Source organism: Balaenoptera borealis, assembly GCF_965194805.1.
Source record: "Balaenoptera borealis genome assembly, chromosome: 21".
NCBI lineage: Eukaryota > Metazoa > Chordata > Mammalia > Artiodactyla > Balaenopteridae > Balaenoptera > Balaenoptera borealis.
The window spans coordinates 2,632,888-2,658,360 of record NC_138880.1 but is presented as its reverse complement, the minus strand read 5'-3'; the positions used below and the strand labels follow the sequence as shown (position 1 = coordinate 2,658,360).

General features: G+C 48.1%; 1 protein-coding gene and 1 long non-coding RNA gene across 5 annotated transcripts in view; one reads left to right on the top strand and one right to left on the bottom strand.

Moving 5' to 3' along the window:
- Positions 1-1,247: 1,247 nt before the first annotated feature.
- Positions 1,248-25,298, bottom strand: LOC309619598. The gene is made up of 8 exons (XR_014239073.1): positions 25,184-25,298; positions 23,334-24,406; positions 18,784-18,904; positions 11,020-11,141; positions 10,679-10,944; positions 9,826-10,388; positions 2,811-9,059; positions 1,248-1,414 (listed from the first exon to the last, which is right to left on the bottom strand). It is a non-coding gene; the product is annotated as an uncharacterized lncRNA (long non-coding RNA).
- SH2D4A (SH2 domain containing 4A) overlaps positions 24,400-25,473 on the top strand; it is a 72,237-nt gene continuing 71,163 nt past the window's right edge. For 2 of the 4 annotated variants that reach the window (XM_082374880.1, XM_082374876.1), the window contains exon 1: positions 24,400-24,600. The gene's annotated coding sequence lies outside the window, so the exon portion shown is untranslated. Of the gene's footprint in view, positions 24,910-25,473 lie in introns of all 4 variants that reach the window. The other 2 variants (XM_082374873.1, XM_082374875.1) reach the window with 2 other exon arrangements.

Below are 25,473 nucleotides of genomic sequence, written 5' to 3'. Positions count from 1 at the left end.
TTTGGGGGTGTTTTTTTGGGGGGGGTGGTTATTGTGTTTTAATTATTGCTATGGAGAGGTTGGCGGGCGAAGACAGGAGGATAGGGAGCACGTAGAAGGCAAGGAGACGAGAGGGGTGTTTGGCCCCAGGGACCTTGTTGTGCCCACATCCGATCATATGTGAGTCCGGGTGGGAGAGCCAGGCCGCGGGGCAGGGGCTTCGCAGCGACCTCCGCAAGCGCACGCAGTGAACTCAGGGCGCCGTCTCCCTGAGAGCTGCCCCTGAGTCTGGGACGGGCAAGGACAGGCCAGATGGCAGGCAGGGGCTTCTGGAGGGCACATCACACTGCCAAGGTCCAGCCTGCTCCGAACAGAGATGCCAATTCGCCCGAATACACAGCCCACGATATCGGGGAGCCATGCCGTGCCAGCAGGACCACAGATGGCGCGCGAGATCCCGGGGAGGCCAGAGCCCTAGAATGGCCCACGGCAGGGTCAGGGGAGGTCGCCCCTGGAGGACCTTTCCAGGCTCCGCATCAGGAGCTCAGTGCTGGGACACTGGCACCAGGAACACGCCCACTGGGCGGGAGCAGCCCTTGTCCACACAGGCCTGCCATCCAGGATGCCCGCGGGCAGGGGCGCTGGAGTGAACTGCGCAGGTGCAGGCATCTGTGACTCAGCATCCAGGCACCGTGGGATCCTCTCCGGATCCAGGACTTACGGGGATAGGCCAGGCCACCGGTGGGGACTTCTGGGGACTCTCAGCAACGCCAAGGTCCACCACAGGCTCCAGGACAGGGTTGCCGGTTCCACTGATGCCAGATCTCACGGGACCTCTAGGGAGTAATCCCGGGGAGCCCTTCAGTGAGAGTTACCTGGGAGACCTGCCTCCCATGGAGGCCCTGTGTATCCTCCGGGCTCTGACCCGACGACCTCCCCACTCTGCACCTAGTTCCAGGGTGTCACCTGACGGGCCGGCTCTACTCCTGATCACACAGCCTAGAGGTACTAGATTCCTGAGGGTGGGAGGCGCGGGGAGGGAACTGCACATGCGCCCTTCCCCTCGGGCTGGGCGCCCGGCTCCCTGGGATCAGTCCCAGGCCAGGGCCACAGGTGGGGACTTGAGGGGGTCACTCTGGGCAGCCGGGGTCCATCCTGCTCCAGAACAGAGTCAGGGATTTCCCTGATGCCAGTTGTATGTAGATACAGATATACCACATACGCATATATATAGCCAAATAAAAAATGCACAATAACGAATATAGCAATAGACTTCTTAATTGCAAGGCTGAATTTAGTAACATTTTCCCCCATAGTTAATTTACAGATTTAATACAATTCCAGAGTTGGCAGGGAGCTATGAAGTCGGCTACCTCCTGTATCAATGGTGGCTTTGTAAAGCTGTACAATCCTTTGGAAAGTTATCTGGCAATATCTGTAAAGAATCATAAAAATATTAAAGCCCTTTGGCCCAAAATCTCACCTCTGGGAGTCTATCTTAAGGAAATAATCCAAACTATAAGAAAACCCATATGCTTGTAGTTGCTCACTGCAGTATTTGTAACGATGAAAAATTGGAAGCAATTTAAATGCTAACTAATGAAGAATGATCATGGTACATCATAGAAGGAACGTTAGGCAGATATTAAAATTACTGAACAGAAAATAACATCAAGGAACAAAGCACAATACAAGGCTGTATTGTTACAACTAGTAAACATCTTAGAAGCAAAGGTTTAAAAAATTACACTTTATGAGTTAGGGTAACAGGTGACTTTCTCCATACTAAATGTGGTACACTTTTCCTGGTATAATAAAAGAAAGTAAAATCAGGGCAAAGTTGAATTAGAAAAGCATACTTTGTTCTTTGTGATTGGAGTAACTACATCAAAAATGAAAGGCAAGAAGTTTTGGCCTGCCAGATGTTACTATTCACTTGTTAGTTTTTTTCCTTAATTGCAGGCACAGCGCCAAAGAAGAAAAAAAACATTTCTTGAACGTTTTTGGAATGTCTTGGAAACCAAACAGATTAAATGAAAGCAAACATTCTGTCTCAAAGCGGCCACTGCCGGGAGCAGGCCGGCCTGCACACCCACTCGGCTTCAGTCAAGCCAGCGGACTGTGCTGCTTCCCCAGGAGGGGTGGATTATGGGGAGGGCAGCGCTCAGGAGGAGACCTGCCTCAGGGGATCCGAGGTTTTGCTGTATCACGGGAGGACGCTGTGTGGGAAAGACCGGAAGAAGAATCATATGTGGGATAAAGACCAGTGTTTCCAATCTCCACTACAACATCCTGATCAAAAATAACCTACTGAACTCTGTGTATTTCTATAAGTCATCTCAAATTCCCACTGGAGCAAGATGATTATCTACATAAATAAAACATCTAGATTTAAAAAACAACAACAAGAATTTACTGTATGCCCAGCACTATCAAAGGCGTTCCGGTGGGGTTGAGTGGTAGACACTTAAACAAGGCACCTGCCCTCACAGCGCCTAACATCTGGTAGGGGAGACGGGGTGGATGGGAGGGGCTACGAGAGTGGGGCTATGAAGGTAAAGCAAGAAAAGAACGAACGAGACCAGCGTTCTACTAGATACAGGAGGAGAAGGAAATGAGAAGAGAAGGGACAGGGGCCCGTAGGGCTGGGAGACATAAAAAAGACATCCTGGGAAGATAGGGAGCCCGTGGACCACAGAACCCGGAGACATAAGAGCATCACGTAAACTCAATGGAGTTTCGTTTGGCTTCATGGTCCTGCTTTCCATTTGGGGAACTAGGAAACCTCATTTTGATTCAAGTGCAAACATATCTTGTTCATTTTGATTTACTGGAGAAATTTCAATCAAGTCCTTAGCGTAGCACAGCACTCAAGTTGTCATTTCTTTGAAAGACACAGGTGATATATGCGTGCAGCCGCCTTCCGCAAGCCGTGTGCTCGCTGCCCTGCCAGCTCCGAGCCCATCAATCTCGGTCTCGGCTGGCACATCCAGCCTCTGTTGCCAGGCTGCTGAAGATGCCTTTGGTCCTGGTCAAAGATTATTTGAAAGCTTAAATAGGCACTAAAATTATTCTGTTTTTTTATTACTCGAATGATAACCTAAGATATTCCTGAAGGATATGGCCCGGGTTTTTATTACTATGCAGATAAGCAAAGCTTACTTTAATCTGCTGTCAAATTAAAAAGCTGTGCTATCTTTTCCAAGAGTTCATATGACACTGGGACAGGGACAGCACAGATTTTTTTTTTTTGGAAATTGAAGACCACATGGGAATTTCTGCATGAGTCAGTCAGCATCCATAGGGCATCACCTTGATGTCAGCTACTATGCTGGACAAAGCAGTTTAATACACACACGTGCACACACATACACACATACATATACACACACAACACTTACATACATACACACATACATACACTTTCACACACACATACATACACTTTCACACACACATACACACATTACACACTCACACACGCACACACACACACACACACACACAACAGGAGCCTAGCTTCCAGAGTACTCTGAGTGAGCCTCTTAGATCAGAAGGAACATTAAGTAAGGCCATGAGGATTCAGTGCCACATGCGAGGACAGGGTGTGGGGTGTGAGGCTGACACGTGGCAGTCCCAAGCACCCATCCACTGCAAGGCCACGTGACCTTCCACCCAACTCCCGCCACGGCTCCGACCTGCTCTTCCCTGCCCCTCCCCTGCTCCGATCATTCTGACCACCCCCCTGTCCCCGGGCATGTCAGGGCCCTCCCACCAGGGCCCTGTACAAGCTACCCCCACTGTCTGGCACCCTCTTCCAGAGGTCTCCCTGGCTTGTTCCTTCACGTTCTTTTGGCTTTTTCCCAGTTCCATGCTCTGAGGAAGGCCTTCCCCGGCCACCCTATCTCTCTGTATAAAAGGCCACCCCTTCTCATATCCCTGTGCCCTGTGTTATTTTTGTCCCCAGCACTTACTACTGTCCAACATAATATATGGTGTACTTATCTACATTGTTTACCATCCTTCTCCCCTACTAAAATGCCAACTCCACGAGGGCAGGACATTTTGCCTGTTTAGTTACTGCTCCATCCCCAGCACGGGGCAGGCATTCATGAACACTTATCAGACGTTATCAGGTGAATGAACAAATGCCCTTTTGTGTTCCTTGGTCTGTGCCAGGTGCTTCACTTAAGTCATGTGTTGGAAGCCTCTCAGCAATTCCGTGGGGCAGATGTTATTTCAGGAATTTAAATGTTTGTCCTTAAGCCCATGTGATATTTTGGAGTCCTTCTCAGGGCAAGGCCAGCTGGATGTTTCCCCAAAGCGTTCACAGCACAGTGCCCATAATTTTGGTATATTTACTCTGGCCTGAGGCCTGCGGCCTTGCAGGCTTGTAAACACTTGGCCAGGTGTTTCAAACTGCCAGTATATTCATTCACAGCAAGAGAGAAAACTGCCCCACGAACAAGCATGAGCACCACAGGCCGTGGATATTCTTTCCTGTGTAGCCAGACCCACGGGGAAACTAAATCATCGCAGCATCATACAGCCCTCCGGCTTCCATCTCCACGTTAGGAACCCCGCCTGAGGTTTGGACCACTCTCGGCCAGGTCAAACCCCCTGGCCCCGGGGCAGCGCTCCTTGCCCCCTCCGTTTCCATTCTCCCTCTTCTCTGCCCCACTCTGGCCCGGGGGACAGCCTTCATCCCCAGGCTCTCGTGCCCTCAGGCCTCCAGTCGGAGGCCAGCAGGAGGCGCCAGCAAGACAGATGAAGGGCAGGAAGAGCAGGGTATTCCCTCAAAATGCCCATGGCAGGGCCATCAATTTGACAGTGGCTACTGGGCCCAGTGACGTCATACCCCCTCAGGCCTCTCATCGGCAGCGGCAGCGTGGTGCTAGCTCCCCTCTGTGCAAAGGCCCCAGATGCTTCACCAGCTCTGTGGGTTCGACTTTAGATCAGTGTAACCCTATCTTCGTCAATAATCTGTTTACTACACCCTCTTCAGTTAACCCTTCAAGCGCCATCTGACTTCTCCCAGGACCCAGGCGGATGCAACCTCACTACCAGTGTTTAACTGGATATTCTCCATAGTCTGCAAGGTTAATCAGCTGGCCAACTCTTCTACCAGATCACGGGAGCTTTTCTAGATCAGCGCTGACCCACAGAGCTTTCTGTGACAATGGAAATGTCCTTGATCTGCACTGTCCAATGTAATAGCCACTGGCCACGTGGTCTATTGAGCACTTGAAATGTGACTAGTGAAACTGGGGAACTGTTTAATTTTATTCCGTTTTAATTAATTTTAATTTAAATCACCACATGTGGCCACCATATTGGACAGCCCAGGGCTAGCCGCTCACTCAGTCAACTACTGCTGGCCTGGCAGTTATTTATTTGTCCTTCAGATGACATATCTGTGTCTCATCTCTTATGGAAGCAGTTTTCCTAATTTCCAAGTTTTTGATGGGAAGCTCACCGTAGCCCCCAGAACTTACAACAACATTACCCGAGAGTTTAGACATTGCGGCGAAGCGGGCTGTGCCATAGTAGTTATGAGACCCTGGCCCTCCTGCAGGCGGGGTTGTGGAGCAGTATGACACAGGACCTCTTCCTGGTGTCCTCATCTCTGCCTTGTTTCCATTGGGGAAGTGCAACAAAATTCCCCCTTTATCCAAATAGGAAGGAATTTAGCAAATAGATAATAACATAGCAATAGGGAGTAAGTTCAGGGGGAGGAGTGACTTCCTGACGGGGGACGGGGGAGGGGCACCGGGCACACCCAGGCCAGGCTCTGTCCCCTGTCCCGGAGCCTGCTGCCCGCAGGAAGCATGCAATCTGCCCTCTCCTCCGCCAGGAGACCTTTCAGGGCAGGCCGGCAGGTGGAAGGGGGGAGGGGGTGTCTGGTTCTGGAGCTCAGTGTCAGAAAGCCTGCTTCACAGCAGACGTAAACTAAGCCTGGCATTTATCAGTGATTAGGGATTAAGATTGGTTCTCCCATCTGCCTTACTCTTGTCTTATTTCTGAAATGGCTCAGAACGTGGAAAGGAAAGAGAGGTGTTATTTCAGGACTCCTCAAACACTTCAATTTAAGAGTCGGGTCAATATTTTGCCATGATGACTGTGCCATCTGACACGGCAGGGAGAGCTAGCAAAGGAATGGTGCAGCCCCAGGAAGGGGCTCCACAAAAGGAAGTGTGTGCAGGAAATGCAGGGTCAGGACAATAAGGCGAGACTTAACCATCCTGGGTCTGAATCAAACTTTGTTTTGATGGTTACTTTATCAGTTGGGTACGCAGCTCCAGGACGGAAGGCACTTTGTTTTGTTCACTGTCGAATCTTTAGCACTTAGAAGTGCCTGCACATAGTAGTTGCTCAATAAACATTTTTTGGATGAATAAATGAAACACGATTGCCAGTGGTAGCAACATAGACTCCTTTTACAGGTGAATACCTGAGGCCAAGGGAACTCGATTACTCAAGGAGAAACTGCCGATTCGTGGCGGACCCCAGGCTCCCACGCCACTTCTCTTTCTTCTCCTCCAGGCTGCCTCCCAACTCCAGGCTCTGGACGAATGATCTCACCTTTAAGCCAATTTATCTCAATGTTTTAGTCTCTAATTTTTCTGACCAAACAAAGCGGTTCCTCTCCCCAAACATGACTTGTTTACGTTTGTAAGCTCTGTTCGCTCTGAGTGTCTGTGCACTCGTCCCACCATTGAACCAAGCAGGGCCCTTTAAATCCCCATTCAGACCTGCTCCCCTCTGAGAACGCCTCCCTGATCTACTCACCTGGCTCTAGTTGCACCGTGAAAGCTATTACATAAACATCCTTGTGAGCTGCAGTAGTTTCACTAGAACATTAGGTGGAACTGAAAGATATGGGTGTGGCCACCCAGCTCTCGTCTATTTGCCTCTGTCCGCCTCCGCTCCCTCCCAAGACACAGGGTGGGACCCAACAGCTCTGGCTGTGCTCCCGAGACCCTGTCTCCCGCTCAGAAGTGACCAATCCAGGCGTGGACGGCTGACCCAACCTAAGCTTGTCGGATGTCTCTCCCAGAAACTAGAAACTTCGAGTTGAGAGACACGGAGCTCTGGGGGCGGGGGGCAGGGGGCGGGGGAGGGCAGTTGAGGCGAGGGTCCTGGCTGCTGACTTTCATCCACAGCAATGTTCTAAAGAGAAATGCCACAGATGCAGCGGCCCAGCTTCCTGCAGCCTCCTGGTCCCTGTTGTTTCCGAGGCCTGGGTTTTCGCCCCTTCTTTGGATTCTCCACACCCCAGCATCCTTCCAGTACTTTCTTGCTTTTGCATTAGCCAGCAAGAGTGAGTTCCTATGAACTGCTCTCAAGATAAGACATAAGCCAGTCTCCTCGTTTTGAAGATTGGAAAACTCGAGGCCTGGAGACAGCTGCTTTCCCTTCTTGGGCAGGTCTGTCCTCTCTTCTTACACTAGTTGGCACCTGTCTCTTTGCCATCTCCCTCCTCGCCTACATCCCACCACCCGCCCTGGCGCGAGCTCGCACACAGGCCACCATGCACTCCTCCCGGCCAAGCCTGGGCTGCCCTTGGGCACATACGCTGCACCTCACTCCGCTCTCCCACTGCCGGGCCTGTTTCTCGAGGGAGGCCGCTTATAAAACACGTTTCCTTTACGGCTTTTGCCCTTGCTCTCCCCACAGCCATCCATCACCGGTCATCCTTCAAGGCCATTTGCTCACTAGCTTCCGAGCTGAGATTCAGGAACGTGAAAAGCACTGTTTAAGAACAAGACTCCATCGCTGATCTGCATGCGTTTTGCCAGCCCCAGGAACTAACAGCCAAGTTCTGGGTTCCATAACAACAGACAATAGTTGACACTTCCAGCTGGAAGATTTAGGTTTTTATTTGCAGCTCTGCTTTTTGTAGGACTGTGGCTGAAAGACGGCATTATGTCTAGACTGCCCTCCTTTCAAGGCCACCTTCAAAGCTTCCAGCTCTACCAAGGTTGGGGAGTGGAGCTGCAACACGGAAGGGAATGAAACTTCCCTCTCTGTAAAAATAATAAAATAGAATAGATTAAAATATAAACTCTGACTACTTATTTATTTTAAATTCTTCTGTGAGAAAGGTAGGGTATCTGTTCATCGGATTTAATGTCTTTCAGAAACTCACTCTGATTTTTTTTTTAAGACCCCTTTTTACAATAACTACTCCATTATCTTCACAAAGATGGGTCATTTAATTCGAACTTTAAAACAGAAATAGAAAAGGAGACTTGTGGTCCCTTGGGGAGTGAAGGAGAATATTTGTTTTCAAAATTAATTCTGAAGTTTTATCATTCAAGTCTTGATTTTTAGTACCTAATGATAAGTTAGTACCTATATATTTTCTGTGCAGTTCTGCAACAATATTTATTAAGTATTGCACTTACTGTGTCCCCAGCTATCTTGATGTATCCTTAAGGAGTTTAAAATCTAGGTATAGAGACCAGACATTCACCTAAAACAATCAAATAACAACCTAAGATGGATAGATTTGCATCCCATGGAGGTCAAGAAGCAGGAGATTTTTATATAAATCTGTTTATGATTTTCAGAGACTGGTTCCCTCTCAAAAGCATGATACTGATGGAATAGCCACAATCCAAATTATGAAGCACACTTTATGAAGGCAACACATTATGCAATGACTCTAAAAACTGACATGCTTCATTAATGACGTTTTTATTTAAATCAAAGAAGAATAATTCTCAAGCCATGTTTCATAACCACATAAATAACACCATTATTCAAGGAAGTTAGAAAAGTACAGAGACGCCTTAAAAATTATTTCCCTGTGTGATGTCAGTGGAAAAGCCAGTTAGACGGCTTCACTCCCAGACTCACTGGCCCGGAAGGCACAGGCTCAGCCAGACGCTCACACTGTGACCCACTCAGGGTCATGTTTGCTGCCTCGTGGCAGGGGAGGCTGGCGCTGCAGATTGATTGGTACCCATGGACGCCAGGCATACTTCAGATGGCAACACGGTTGACACAAATTCAAGAGGAATGTGGAATGTGACAAAGAAGACTCCCAATCTATTTTCATTCCAGGATGGAAGAACCTGTAATGGTTAAGGACACAAACTTAGGAGTCCAATGGCCTGAATTGGTTTCCCAAGTCTACCACTCTTTAGCTGTGTGATCTTGGGCAAGTAACTTCCCTGCCTCAGTTTCCTCATTTGTAACGTGCAGATAACAGAAGGTTTAACTATGAGACGTGTGGTGCCTGGCACACGGTAAACACGCAATCGATGTAAGCTGTTTTTTCACTGAAGGCTATTTGAATTATTTCGTAAAGAATACACTGGTCCACATGGGGCAGTGGTCTCTGGACCTTTTACCCCTTTTCTTCAGGACTACATCCAGTTGTATAAATCAGCTGGAGAAAAGGAAAGGTGAGGAATGACAGAGTCCGTGTGAGTATTCCCTGCATCCCCTTTACACATGACTTCTGTCCACTGGTGTTTACATTCTGTTGTCTACCCACACTACATGATCCAGGACCACACCACCCGCAAGGTAGATAACCTCCAGGATGGAGCTAATAGACCGCAGTCATTGAGTCAATGTTTTCCATCTCAAAGTATGTGTACACAGAGGACAAAAGCAGAGCCAGGCAAAGAGAGAAGAGGGGGCATGGGAGCCTAAGCAAGATGAGGGAAGATGCCACCTCCCCAGTGCTCTGAGTTCTTAAATCAATCCCGTGACATCTCTCTGGCCAATGGGCCTTTTAGGAGAATAGGTGGTGATCAGGACATTTACAGCCTGAGTGATGTTTTTACCCAATTAATCCTGGTCTTCTGCTACGGGAGCCTCGTAGAAATCTACCTGGAATCTTCGTCACATCAACCTGGAGAACAGCATCCTTCCCCACTGCTCTGAAAACCCGAGGGCAGAAGCCTTGTCTTCTTGCTTTTTCACATCTTCCCCAACCTGGCACTGTGCTTCAGACGTGCTAGCACTCGGCACATAGTTTTTGACTGCTGGATCGGATCCTGAAAACCTGTAACAGAATCATCCAAATAGTTCAGCTCCACATAGGAGCCCATGCATTTGCGCCCTTTCCCTTGGAAGGGCTGGGGGACACGCTGGGGAACAGGCAGTGCACTTGGGAAGGCTCTCCAAGTGTTGGAAACCCATCAGGGGATCTGGTCTCCAAAGCCTCATACGTCACCAGCCTCTTGCTAACCACTGCCGTGCGATGGGGCCTGGATCTGATGTCATTTGACTTTGGCAGATGGCAGAGTAGTTTTGAAATTCATCCAGGTGCCTCCTCACAAGAAACGCCTGAAGGACCTTTAGTTCCTCCCAGACCCTTGTTTTTAGTGAGGCTCCAGCAAACTGCCATCGTTGATAAGTATAATCGGCCAGCCTTTGGATTTCAGATTGATCTTTAAGAATGAAAAAAAAAAAAAGTTAAGTGATTATAAGAACACAGCTCTTGTCCGACTGACACAACCGAAATTTCTAGTCTTGAAATGTTCCACACTTGAACCTCAAACCATTAGGTGTCTGATTTATGAAAAGAACAAGAAATAGATTGACAACTGGATAAACCCTGTCATGGGCCAGAAAAACCGGACTATTGGCATCTTCAAAAATTTCCCCATCTAATCTTTATTATAAATCTGTATAGAATATTTGTTGGAACTTGAAATTCATCGCATACGCCCTTAATTACATTTAACTCAGATTCTCAGGCTAATTAGTTGTCTACTTCTCAAGTTTCATGGATCTGTAGAATTCTGGACTTTTAGGCCCCTTCCCTTATAAGCCTTTCGTTATGTAGTGAGGACGGGAGGGAGAGAGGAGCCGCTGGGGCCTGGGCCCCCTCTGCTCTGCTAGAGCCGAGATGAGTCTCCACGCGGTCCTACTCCTCTCTCCACTCTTCAGCTGGTCTTCGTTCTGCTCCCAAGCTGCCATCCCTCTTTCAGTCATGGGCCACTTCTACAAGAGAACAGCGTTCAGCTTGTCAGGACTGATTCCCAGAAGCAGAGGTGTTTTAGTTAATGACTAACTCACCACTTCCAAAAGGGGGGCTGCAGAAAGCTGCTTCTGTCCTCTGATGAAGTCCGTTCCCTCCCAAAGACACAGCCACACTGGGTGCCAGTGCCAGTGGTGTCTTTGGTCACACAGGGACCCACCTGGGGGAGAAGGGGGTGCTCCTAGCCATGGTGAATACCGCTCCCACCATGCCAGGCAGAGGGTAGTGCGTGGTGACAGTGCAGGGAAGTGGGGACAGTGGCCTCAGGCCAAGAGCTGGCATGTCCCCAGGGAGCCGAAGGAGTGGCTCCATTGGGGGTTCCAATGAGTTTAACAAAACAGCAAGAACCAGAGTGGACGTCATTCCACAGGCTGAGAGCAAAGGCTCCTGCAATCGTGGGCGAGAGCGGCCAGTTCACCCTGAGCTATGCAGCCTGTAGATTAAAATAACCCACCAACCCTTTCAAGCTACCTTAGTGAAAGCCAATCATACGTTTCCAATTCAAACATAAAATTTGTGCCTAAAAAACTTCATATTGCTTCACCGTAACACATTTTTGTTATCTTCATTTTACTGTAATATTTACAGGCTGGAATATTTAACAACTGATCTTTGAAACTCTCACCTGCTCTAATTTCAGCCCAAAGATTGCAGCACATCAGCTATTTTCCTCTCCCTTGGCATAGTCTTTCTTTTTATTTTACCTTCCAACCTTGGACATGCTCTGATTACCCACTGAGCCCACGGGTCAGTGTTAGCGTTGCTTCCTGATTTTAGACAAAGGGTGGTCTTCATTCTGCCACGCTTCTGATACTGATGGGGCAACTGTGTAAACTTAGCTGTTAAAGTACCTTCAGAAGAGTGTGTAAGCAGCATCGCAAGTCTTAACCATTGTCAAACGGTAGAACCGTTTTTCATATGCTATCGGGGAGGTGACAGGGGACAATGAGAGGGTTAGCATCTTGGCACCAAAACCCGACTCTAGGGTTTGTAAAGGAGATCCATTATTCCATTTGTTTCTCAAACGTTAATGAAGTATCTACCAGCTGTCAGGCACTTTACCAGGTTCTGAGGTTACAGCAAGGAATGAGACCACTATTTCCCTTAAGAAAGTTACACTCTCACAGGGAAAAAGACCTATTATAACTTGATCGTATAAAATATCCAGTGAGTGCTTTGAGGAGCATGTAACCGGCATTATGCGAGCAGGCAGAGGGGCTCTAACTCTGCAGTGGACGGAAAAGGAGGCCCAAAAAGCTTTGTGGAGGAGCTGATGCCTGAGCTGAGCATGCAAGGATGCGGAAGAGTTAAGTGGTGGTTTTGGGGGGTGGGGTGAGGTGTCAATATAGAGAGGAGAAAGGAAAGAACATTCCACGCAAGAGAGAGGGCATGCACAGTGACAAAGAAGCCAAAAATAGCATGAAAATGCAAGAAACTAGATAAATCATTAGTGCTGTTGAGGCCGAAACTATGGGACACATAGTGTGAGGGATGAAGCTGGAGAGGCAGGACACCCCCTGGGTGTCAGTGATGGGCTTTGAGATGTCACAGCACAGTTGGTTAATATGTCCTGTTTTGCGGCTATGTGGAGTATGGATTTAGAGACGATGAGATGGGAAGAAAGGAGGCCAGTTAGAAACTCAGAAAGAGATGTTGAGACCCTCAACCAATGACAACAAAGCTGGAAAGGCTGTGATGAATTCGAGAAATGTTTAGGTATTAGGATCGACATGGTCAGATTAGAATTAACATGGGACGGGGGATAGTAAAGAAAAAGGAAATGGTAAGAATAACTTGAGGGACTGGTTGAAATCACCAACTTAAAGAGATTAGAATAAAGGAGAAATGTTAATCCTGTGTGTGCGATGAGAGCTGACATCAGGTGTGATGTTCAGGTGACAGTGTGCATTGGGCATTTTACTATCCAAGTCTGAATTTCAGGGAACAGGTATGGACTAGAGGTACAGTTTAGGAGACATCCACATACATGTGGTTCAAAAAATGCAAGTAGAGCCCAGGCAGAGTCCACTAGAGTTGTTAGAATCAAAGTCGTGGACTTAGGAACCCCAACATTTAAACAGAAGGCAGAAGATGAACAGCCCATGAAGAAGCAGAGGACTGATTAGAAAGGTAAGGAAGACTAAGACAGCAGGGCGTTCACAGGAGCTAAAGGAGCAGGAAGTTTCAGGAAGGAGGAGGCATCTCCAGGGTCGAAAGCAGCAGCTCCGCACTTGTGAATCAGGGACTAATCTGTGTCCTTTGGGTTTGACAAATTGGGGCACATTTGTTTGCCATAATAAGAGCAGCTTCAGTGGAGGCAAGGCTGGGAGCATTGAGGAGTGGGCCAGAGCCTGACAGCAACAGGTCGAGGGGAATAGTTGATGAAGAAATGGAAATGATTGATTTAATTTATTATTTCAAGAAGTTAGCTTGAGAAGCAGGGGAGTGCAGATTGAGGGAGTCTAGGGAGGGATTTTTGGGATGGAAGAAGCTTGAATATCTTCATTGATTGAGGATAGTTGTCAAAATAGAGAAAGATTCAGAATATAGAAAGGAGAGGGTATGATAGAGGACACAGAAGCAGCAGAAAGGGGTGGAGTTAAGTGCAGAAATAAAGAGGGTGACCTTCAAAACTAGAGGCACTATGATTGGAAGAAGGAAGGTATGAATGGGTCAGGAGGTAGATAAATTTTCAGGTAGAGGGATGAAAGGTGGAAAGATCACAGGGGCTGTTTATCATGTTTGTAGCTGCCAAATGTCTTTTGCTCACCCCTCCTGTATTGGAGAATTTCCCATATGATGAATCCTGCCTCCACAAGGTAGAAACCAGAACTCACTCTCCTGGCATCCCTTGCTGCTGAGAGGCAGGCATGTGAATCCAGCTCCCACCGGTCAGATGCTTCTGCATGAGGTGTTGACTTGGAAGGGAGCAGCGTAAGGAGGTAGGTACATGCAGACTCCGTATTTCGGCAAATGAAGTGGAGAAGTGTTTATCTCTTCAAGCACAATAGGAACAGAACTTCCGGCTTTCGGTTGTGACCATCATCAGTGCATGGTGCCAGCTAAGGTTTGGATTCCGACAGTGGTGTTTACTATAACAGCCCCCATGGCATGGTTGGGGCCGCATAGCTTTCAAGGGCTCTGAGGTCCTTCCGGAGATTCTCTGAACTGCAAAGTAACTTCTAACAAACATGCCATTCAACCAGTGGATTGGATTCTGTTGTTTGTAACAAAGAACCCTGACTGATGCAGCCAACATGTCTAAAAGCATCAGTCTTCTCAAGACAGGAGGCAGGTCATCTGCTGAAATTGAGAGACGGGGGCCTGAAGAGTGTGATTATGATAGTATTATTAGAGTAGTTGGTGGGAACAGCGGGAGAGGAAGCTAACCCAAGACTAGCGGCAGCCTTGAGGTCCAGCTGAAGTTAGAGCCATGACCCTAGGCTGTGATTTTCCTTCTCCAGCAAAATGAGGGAGGAGTAAGGGAATGGAAAGTGGTGGTGAGAAATCAGCAAAGGAGGACTATGCTGGGGAGAGAAGAAGGAAGGGGCTGAGGGTAGCTGATAAGCCAATAAAATTAAAGGAATCAAGGGAATAAAAGTTCCTTTGAGCTAAAAGAGCAGTGCAGTGTGAGTTCATGAGAAAATTGGGAGAACAGCAGGCTGTGGCCAGAAATTGCTATGTTCAAATACCAAATTTAAGAGGTACAGAAGATCCAGGCTGTGGACAGAGCCAAAGGAGCAGAGGATGTCTTCGGAATTAAAGAGACCCAGGAAAGGGTGAGCTATGCTGTGGGATGGATCATCTATCTAGGTAGACGGTGAGATTTTCCAGGTCGCTGGCAGGAATGGGAGTGGAGGGGAAGACTTTGTAACAGGTCTCAAAGTCTGTGAGTGAGGGGCAGTGCCTGGGAGCTGAGTAGGTGACAGTGGTGAAAGGGATGAGATGGGACAGCTTAATGAAACAGTCTGACACCATGGAATGAGCTATAATGCAAGAAACATAATAGATTAGAAACAGCAGTTGTGGGTGAACATATTTCGAAAGGATACACAGCCAGAACTGACATTTGTGAAACCCAGTGTAACCATAAATAAGAAAATGGACCAGGACGAAGTGAAGGTGGTGGTAAGTTTCCATTGTCCTTCATTTGCTAAATGACAATTACCAGAAGAGATGAGATGTCCTGAGCAATAACTGACCTCAACTTTCAAATGTCCTAATCTGTCCAAGGTATCTCTAGTACGTGAGACTCCTTCAGATATTTGAGGAGGTTCCCACATACTCCCAAGCTTTCTTGGGTTCAGGCTAATCACCCCCCAATTCCTTTAACTGTACTTAACTTATCCATTCTTCCCCGGAAAAAACTACACTTGTCCATGATTGATGTCACCTTAAACTGTGGCACTCAAATTCAAACGAAATTTCCCAAAGGCAACCTGACCGAAGGAGGATAGGGTGAAATTGTCAACCTTTCCTTCCAACAGCCTGAAACTGAGCCAAAAGAAAAGCCCTGACATCATTTCCTGTGACACCCCCTCTTCTTCTCTCCATGCCCTTCACATGCACTTGAGCCTGAACAAAAATGTGCTGCTTGACGACAAGTGAGGAGAACAATATGAATAATGATAATGGGGGTGATGACGAGGCTCAAGGCAACCCATGGATGACAGCACTGCAAAGACCCAGCACCAGCCCTCCTGAGGAAGGGAACCCATAGGTTTGGACTTGTTTGCTTATTTAACCTGAACCTTACACACAGAACGAAGACTATGTGCCTTGCTCAGGGACCTGCTATCCTAATGCCAAGTTACTTCCTGGCTTGAGTCAGAAGTGCAAGCAAGCTGAGAGCATTACTGTGGCTCCCAGAGATGCCCACCTATCCCTGCATAGCGGCTGACAGACTGGGGAACTGGGACGCAGAGAAAAGGCACAACAGAAAGAAGTACTTAACATCCTGTTCCTATTCAGCACTCTGCTGTTGGTTAAATTAAACCCTTAGGCTTAATGAAAAATAAAGCCTATAAGAAATGTGCTCTGAATTCACTTACAGTTACAAGCTGAGCTTTGTTTGATGTGGAATTATCACCTCTTTTCTGAAAAACAACTGACATTATCAAGTGTCAGACATAGTCTCATGGTCAGAATACCAGCTAAAGCAAAGTAAATCAAAGTTAATAATAAACAGGAGGAAACACAGTTTGGGGAATGTAAGGTTCAGGGCTGCAGGATCTGGTTTGGGGTCATTCCTCTGTAGTGTCTCTACTAGTTAATGTTAAACATGGTAAAAATGAAATTAATGAGAGATTGTGAAGTAATAAGGAGTATTCATAGCATTGAAAAGTCGAGGAAACAGCAAATAAATTAATTATAAATATTGAAAAGCACATAAAATATTAGACAAGAAGTCCTCACATGTTACAAAGTAAATGAAACTGGAGACAAGATATCCACAGGGGTTGGAGAGGGAGGGAGGTGGCTTATGCAGAGATCATTAGACTGAGATCTGAATTCTAGTCTTTAACTCTCCCTAAGTTAGCATGGGCAAGTGAGAGGAAGGAAGGGAGGGAGGGAGGGGAGGGGGGGGAGGAAGGAAGGAAGGAAGGAAGGAAGGAAGGAAGGAAGGAAGGAAGGAAGGGAGGGAGGGAGGGAGGAAGGGAGAGAAAGAGAGAGAGAAGGAAAGAAGGAAGGAAGGGAGAGAAAAAGAGAAAGAGAGAAAGAAAGAAAGAAAGAAAGAAAGAAAGAAAGAAAGAAAGAAAGAAAGAAAGAAAGAAGGAAAAGAAGGAAGAAAGAAAGGAAGGAAGGGAAGAAGGAAGGAAGGGAGGAAGGAAGGGAGAGAAAGAGAGAGAGAAGGAAGGAAGGAAGGAAGGAAAGAAAGAAAGAAAAGAAAAGAAAAGAAAAGAAAGAAAAGGTTCTTGTAGGTAGTGTCACCAGTGGTTTATCCCAGTCTAGGGGTTGTCCAGACACTCCACATGAGACATGTACAGAAACAAGCTAACGCAGGAAACAGGGGAATAAATTCCTATACAACTCTGAGCTTTCCTGGGCAAGCTGTCCATGTTCTAGGGAGTTCTGTGCTGGACTGTGTGGTACACTGTAACAGTAATGGTCCCAGTGAGTCACACTTCCTAGAATCTGTGCAGTGTAGCCCCTCCTATATTGACTCTGAAGGTGGCCTTGGGTTTACCTCAGCCAGCAGGACACGAGCACATGTGCTGTGACACACCGGGCCGTGTCCTCTTGGAATGCTGCTGCTGCCGGTGGAGAAATCCGCCTGGACCCCGTGAGAGTCAAAGGCCACATGCCTGCCCCAGGGTCCAGCTGCCCCGCAAGAACAAGCCCAGGCAAGGGCAGCAGGATAACCCTCCCGGCAACCCACAGACCCATGCGGAATGTTAAAGGTTATTGTTTAAAGTCACTAAGTTTTTGGTGTTTGTTATGCAGCAAGATATAACTGATACAAGCTGGAAAGATGAGACCAGAGGAATAAAACTTTCTAATTAAGAAAATCTTCATAAAATCCTATTACGTGTTCAGCCTCACTGACAGCACCAAGTGCCTCTGTGATTGCCCCACGAATTCCCACCATCCCCTACGATTAAGCTACCGGAAGGAGGAAGGAATGTACGATGAGTTCTCTGATAACCATCAGAGTTTCCAGAGTCCCTCAGGTTGATGTAATCTGTCTTCTCATGAATGCTCACACCTTGTCTCTGTGACCTTTGTAGTATTTATGTTTTCAACCTCATTATTAAAACTATTTTAATTGCTTTTATTCATGACATCGCCCCCTAGGTATTTGGTATTTGCTCATGGCCATCAGGGACTGTTTCTTTTCATTACCCCCCGCCCCCCCAATGACACGGGTTTACTAAATGTTTGACAAGCCAGCAGATGCAATCATTCATTTCCTTTTCACTTTAGCATGGAAATTCCCATCTGTAGGTTTTCACATGCTATTTGAGAAGGAAGAGAGGGAAAGGCAGGAAGAGAAGGTGAGGGCACATGTGGCTTCTCTTCTTAATGCAAATATCCTAGAAGCAGCTCCCTCAGTTCCGTCTACTTTTTTTGCCCTACCAACAGAAAGTTTCATTATACAAATATATAACTCTTAGGAAATACTATGAGGAGTTTAATAAAACAGAATTTCATTCCAGCTACAATATTAAGTTGGATCAAGATGAAAACTAAAAAAAAAACATTCTCTAGCGAACATTGTCAGACTACACTAAGAGCTCCATCAAGGGAATCTACATTCTTTGCCTTGATCTGTGTACTCAGAAATCCATGTTTTGTGTTGGTCCTTCATTAGGCATGAGGGAGATAAAATACATAAAATGCACGAGTCTATCTGAAGGAATTTATAATCTAGTTGGAGAACCAACAGCAATGAAACAGTTGAATAATAACTCAAGATGGTTCATTCCTAAAACTGCAAGACTGATCATGTAAATAATCACTCTTCTGGGTCAGAAAATGCTATGTATTTCAAAACAATAGTTGCTCACATGTGTGTCATTCACATCATAGGGATAAAAGATTTACATCATTGCACATAATGAATAATAATTTGAAAAATAATAAAGCATTAAGGGAAAATAAAAATAAGGCATATGATTCTGTGGCAGGATAATAATATAATCCCCATGAGACTATCCCTTCCTTTCATACAGACTAGCGTCTCAGGTCAGAACATTCAAGTTACATGAGCCATTCCTGGGGTTAAGATGATTCCTCAAAACACACTGATAAGTTCTTAGGCTGCAAAGCTACTTAACCTTAATTTCCAAAAATAAGCTTACCCAGACTCTGCAAGGAGGCACTGATTCTCTCTGGGCAAGCCCAGATTCAGATTCCTTCAGCTCGCCAACAAACATGTGTTCAGTATCTGCTCTATATCACAGCCCGGGCTAGGCTTGGGGACTGCAAAAATAATGAGACAAAGCTCCAGCCATCCTATGCACGCAGGGATAATGACAGGGTGACAGAGGCAGTAGCGTGTGGGGAAAAGGGCCTTGGACTAGGTGTGGGAAGACCCGAGTCCCAGGCCTGGGATAGGCCTATCTCACCAAACATGTTGGGAGGACTGAAGGAAATCATAGCTTGAAAGTGCTTTGAGGGCTTCCCTGGTGGCGCAGTGGTTGAGAATCTGCCTGCCAACGCAGGGGACATGGGTTCGAGCCCTGGTCTGGGAGGATCCCACATGCCACGGAGCAACTAGGCCCGTGAGCCACAATTGCTGAGCCTGCGCGTCTGGAGCCTGTGCTCCGCAACAAGAGAGGCCGCTACAGTGAGAGGCCCGCGCACCGCGATGAAGAGTGGCCCCCACTTGCCGCAACTAGAGAAAGCCCTCGCACAGAAACGAAGACCCAACACAGCCATAAATGAATGAATAAATAAATAAATGAATAAATAAAAAAAAATTTTTTTTCAAGTGCTTTGAAATGTTGATCTGTACAGATTTATGGTGTCATGATGATTTAGCACACACTCAGAGGACTAGAAACCATTTCTATGTGACATTAAGTGTCATCTCTTTAGTGACATATGTTACTTCCTAGGAGTCTAACTAGGAAATGTTATTTAAAGGAAAAAACAGTAGGATTTGAGTCTTTTGTTTCCCAGGCACTTGATTAGACTTTTTTTTCAGCCAGTTCGGGAGGGCTGCTCACCACACAGCAAAACTAGCAATAAAATTCATGCTTTCAAGCTCAGTATTGACCAGAAATTCCTCCTCTTCCATTAAAGACTCGAAGTAATTTCTGGAGGCTGGATGCATTCTTCCCCCTCTCATGTGTGAACCCCTCCCCTGCTAGTTAGGAGTACAGATTTGAGGCTCCACAGGAAGCACCAATGCGAAGCAAAGCTCACTTAGGAAATCAGCTGAGTCATGTAGACATTTAAAAAAAATCACCTCCACTCTCTTTATTCTTCTGGCGTTGATTCCTCTGTTCCTTCTTCTTACGTCTCTTCCTCTGGTCAGAATTTGACCCGAGGAAACACTCAGAATTGATTGGTGGTTCCATCAGTACCTGCTTATTGCACTGAAGAAAGAGGGAGGGTCACAGCCTCAGGTCTGCCTTCTCCAGAGGGGCTGAAAAGCTCGATGTGGCACCTGCAAGTCTCCTTCTGCAAGTGCTATGAGCACAGCCAGCAGAGCCCAGAGGGGAGACCTGTGCCCCATAGCTGGCCTCGAGCTGGTGCAGCCCCGAAGAGGCTCCTGTCTGCCTCTTCATCACCAGACAGAGGTGCTTATGTTGGAAGAGAAACACAGGTGATGGTTCCCTTCATTCTTACTCCTGAACTCAGTAAGGTAAATGATCTGGTTAATTTATTATAGTATAATAACTCTGTAAAGACTGTATGTCGGAAACTCTTTGTTTTAATTCTGTTTTCACCACTAAAGCTCTGTTATGGTTAACCTTGCTTTCCCCACATTTTTTTCAGCTGCAAAATGAGGTCCAGATAACGTCCAAATTCCTTCCAGCCCTAAACATTGTGTATGATGTACTATCCTTTAGCGAGGACAGAGCTGTAGCATGCACTCCCAGTGACGGTTCCCAGTGTGGCTATATAAACTCTATGAATACAGACTCCTTTCTCCAAAGGGAGTCTGTCCTCTTTCGTATCCCCTATTTATAAAGCATGATCTGTCATCTGTTGGCCATAACCTTCCATTATACTGGATGCTATACAAATGTCCTTGTTAAAATGCTGACATGCCAATAAAATCAACTCTCCATTTCAAACTTAAACAATGGCATTCACCGTTGAGGCCATAAACTGGCTCTTCTTTAAACATACACTTAGGGGAAGAGGCATAGTATCTTACTTTACCCCAGGGTAACGCTCTCCTTGCTGTTAAAGAAGAGTCTTTAGGCAAACAGAGTATAATGGGGGAGATGGTCCTAGAGGGCAGAACTAAAGAGCTACCCGAGGAAAGGCAAGGACTTGACGAGAAGAACGCCTGGAGCCAGGAGCCTAGGTGGGAGTCTCTGGGCCAGAGTGCAAGCCCTGTCCTCAACCAAAAGGCCAGAGGGCATATCTGGGTTTCACAACCAGGAAGCAGTGAATGGAAGGAAAGAAGCAAAGCTCAGGCCTGCTGAGCGGCAGTGACGAGCCAGACACTGCATTTGTGAAATGAGAGGCTGTCCATCCCCAGACAAGGCTGTGGGACTAACTTCAAGACCAGAACCAAGAAGGTGAACATCTAGTTCTATGTTTGTGTTAGTAAAGTCTAGGGGCTGCCGTTACTACTCCTTCAAAATCTCCCTTAACCAATTAACTTTGTTCCTACATATTTTAGTGGTTCTCACCCTTGGCCACACCTTAGGATCTCCTAGGATGCGCTGGGAAAATGTTGATGTCTGTGCTCCATCCCATCCCCATCAAAAGAACCCCTTGGAGGAGCGGACAAAGGGGCAAACTTTAAACCTCCCTTATTTGTTTTTTTTTTTAAATTACATCTCATTGTTTTAATTTGCATTTTTTAAAAAATTTATTTATTTTTTATTTTTGGCTGTGTTGGGTCTTCGTTTCTGTGCGAGGGCTTTCTCTAGTTGCGGCAAGCGGGGGCCACTCTTCATCGCGGTGCACGGGCCTCTCACTATCGCGGCCTCTCTTGTTGCGGAGCACAGGCTCCAGACGCGCAGGCTCAGTAGTTGTGGCTCACGGGCCCAGTTGCTCCACGTCATGTGGGATCTTCCCAGACCAGGGCTCGAACCCGTGTCCCCTGCACTGGCAGGCAGATTCTCAACCACTGCGCCACCAGGGAAGCCCCCTTAGGTTATTTTAATATGTGCTTGAGAACTACTTCTGGGATCACCGGCAGTAAAGCTTTATAAAACTAATTTGAATCTGTGTAATTTTTGAAAAGATGGCACGTGACAAAGAGGTTAGGGAATCAAAACCTGATTCTGAGTCTGGTCCAAGATTAAGAGATGAGACTTTGGTTTTATTTGCATTAGGAGACCTACTCCAGGCTGCCTGGGAAGATCCAAGGATGCCAGGATGCTAGCAACAGCTTTTACAGAAACACAAGAAATGAGGAACGTCTTGTCACCAGCTCATAGCGTGGGTTTGGAGGAAACAATACCATAAAGGTCATTCAGCAGAAACATCAAAAATTAGAGTAATCTAATTAATTTAAAAATGATGTAAAGACCAATAATTTATCTTGCTATTCATGAAGATGAAAAAATAAAAGCCACACAGAGTCATAAAGGAATGAAAATCGTTCACAAGCAAATATAACTGCTGGCAAAAAACTGAAGACAAAGTAGCCCTTCAATACGTTTAAAAAAAAAATTGACGACTAAGATTTATTTTGAGATTTGGTCAATTTTTAGTAAAATTAAAATTTCTTAGTCTTTTTCTTTCACATCTACTTCACAGTCACTGAGGGACAAATGTATAGCTTACTTCTTGGAGAATTAAAAGCATGGCTGGACTTTCTGTTACTGATGATAAAGTATGACAGGAAAAACATTATTGGTGTTTATGCTATTTTCTAAAGAAAACATCTGAAGGTAACTTTCATTTTCTATAAAACTCACACACTTATGAAAAGTGGTCTTCTTGGTCTTCCTGGCAGCACTGGGGCTGCTGTGTCTCACAGCTGGGGGGTGACCTATGCTTTGTCGCCTCTGCTCGGCGCCCCTCCATCTGCACAGAGCCGGCCGCGTGGCTGTACATGGCAGCCTACAAGCAGGGGTCTTAAGCAAGATTCTAAAAGGAATGCCCCGGAACGTGTTCATCAAAACGTAGGCCATCTGCTTCATGGTATCCATTACTACAAATAAATGACTAATTTTAAAAATTAGTATCAAGTAAATAGATATTTAGCTCTTCTCTTGGAACGCGGCCCTGGACGGGCATCCGGAACTCCTGAACACTCCCAATCATAGGGGTCTGGGACTCGCCCGTGGCCAGCAAGCAGGAGAGGCTCAGCCCCTGGCCCCTGCCAAGGCCCGCTGGCCCACACCTCACACTCGACAGGGCCCCTGCCGGCATGTGAAGGCGGCAACCCTCCCACAACTCATCCTGGATCACGGGGTGGGGACATGCTTTCTTCTGAGGGCATGGGCCCAAAGGGAGGGAAAATAATTGAGGGCCTCATAATTAAGTAACAGAGCCATTGTTGTTTTTGGAGCAATAGAAAACATTTTAACTGTCTGCTTTTGAAATTAACGGAAAAATATATTTTCTATATCAGATTATGCCAATGGAAAGAGGAAATAATGGGTGATGGGAGAGAAGAAACAGAAAGGGAAGGTGGTAGCGGAGAGGGGGACAAGGTGAAGAGGATGGAGGGGGAAGCAGAGAAAAGAGAGGAGGAGAAGAGATATCTTACCAATACAGGAGCGAGGCCCATGGCAAGGAAGATGTAGAGGAGGCGGCAGAGAAAAGGAAAGACACACCGGGCTCCTCACTGAGCAAATGATGCAGTGTACAGTCTGTGCTCAGTCGGGCTGTTAACACCCATTCAACCAACGTGTACTGCGTGCCTGCTGTGTGCCGGGGTGTCAGGTAGGATTCAAACTTGCCTGGGATCAGTCCTAGCATCACGTTTATGATTTCAAAGAGGCATGAAACATACACACAGCTACTGTGCAAAGCAGTGCTGCCCCGAGGACGGCAGCAGGGCCCGGCTGTCTGCTCCCTGTGGGTCCCAGTGTCACCACGGGCCTGGCACCCAGCAGGTGTTCATTAAATGCTTCTCAGATGTGTTAAATGCTAACTTCGTAGTTCTTCAACCGCTCCACCATGCAGTGTTAGGGTTCACTCTAAGTTGGCCACAGCAGCTAGCCGGGGGGCAAATGACACTCCGGCCAGAAACACCCTACAGGCCATTCATTTAATAAGCAGTGGGAACCAAACCCAACCAGAAATTCTTCCCTGATAGGATCCCTAGAATAGTTCTTAAATAGTTCCTCAGGAGTCCTGACCTCTGCCCCCAGGTTCTACCTTTGAGTATCTTCCGAGATCTGAAGAGGCTAGAAATGGGTTTCATTTCTGAAGGAGCAAGTCAGGTGGGCTGCGTAGACGAGGTCCACACTCGCTGTTTACAGCCTCTCTGCCGGACACCCGCGACCTGGGCGTCACCAAACCAGGCTGTTTGCTTCACACATTCTGAACGTTCCTCTAGACGTAAAATGCCCTCCAACGTTTCCGCTCTGCTTCTGCTGAACTGTCCTCCCAGATTTCCTTCTCCGTCGGCAAGCCAGCTCCTCCCCCGTGCACCACCCCGACCTGGCCTGGCCGCAGTCCACGGCCTTCCTTCACCCTCTTTCCTTCTCGCCGCGTTTCTTTCATTTTCTCCCCCCTCTCCGCTGTCTTCATCTTCTCCGGCCTTCCTCCTCCTTGGTCCTGGCCTCCTACGAAGCCACACCCGTACGGACAAGCGCCGGAGAGTTTGATAATTTACTTCAGGTCAACAAAAGGGAAAGAAAAAAAAAAAAAAGTGAGCTCCAGCGACGCCGGAGCAGAAGCTCAGCCCGTGCAGCTGAGAAGGTCCCGCCCGCCTGCCTGGGCCCCACCTGCCAGGACGTCCGGCGCCCGGCCGGGACCCACGGCGGCCCGCGGGACACGCGCGGAGGGCTGAGCCCCGGCGGCCGCAGGTGCGGGCGGCCCGGGCGGGCCTGGACCACGGGCGGGGCGGGCGGGGACGTGCTCGGCCCATGCCTTCGCCTCCCTCGGCGCCCGACGGCCCCGGGCGGCCCAGCCCCGCGTAGGCTGGAGGCGGCCGGGAAGGGCCGGGAGGAACCAGGGAGCGCGGGGGTTCCCGCGGGTCCTTGTCCTGCCGGCGGGCCCCTTGCTCCTCCGCCCGGCGGGCTCAGGTGCGGGCGGAGCGGTGTCCGGTGTCGGGTGTCCGGTGTCGCAGCGCCGGCGGGAGAGCCGCGGCGCCGAGCGCCGGGCCGGTGGTCGTGGTGAGGGGCGCGCGGGGCCGCGGGGCGCGCGGGCAGCTCCGGCTCCGGGCCGGGTCCCCGAGGGGCGCGCGCGGGGCTGCCCGGGAGGGAGCGCGCGGGCGGCGGGGTGGGGTCGCGTGGGAGTCGCGGGCGGGGGAGGACGGCCTACCGGGCGCGCTTCCCGCTTTCGAGGGCGCCGGGGGCGCGGGGGGAAGGTGCGGGGCCCGGGGTGGGTGCGCCGCCCCCGGAAGACGGGCCCGGAGGGTGGCCGCAGGCGGCCCGGCGGTGACCTTACCCCGCCCTCGGGTTCGCCGGGCGCCTCCGGGGTGGCGTGAGAGGCAGCGGCGAGTCACTGCAGGTTCGCTCAGCGTCGTCTTTCCCCCGCAAGTCACAGGAAGGAGGCAGGCGACCTCCCCTCTTTCTAAACTTAGTGCCTGCTCGCCTCTTAAAGGGCTTCGTTTGACTGCCTGCTTAATAGAAACAACGACTTGGATACAGTTTTTTGGGGTTTTTTTGAGTGAAGTAAGTGGAAGGCGTATGCGGGCATAGATCTGGCATGAGTGGAGTTTCTGGGTAAATCCGTGT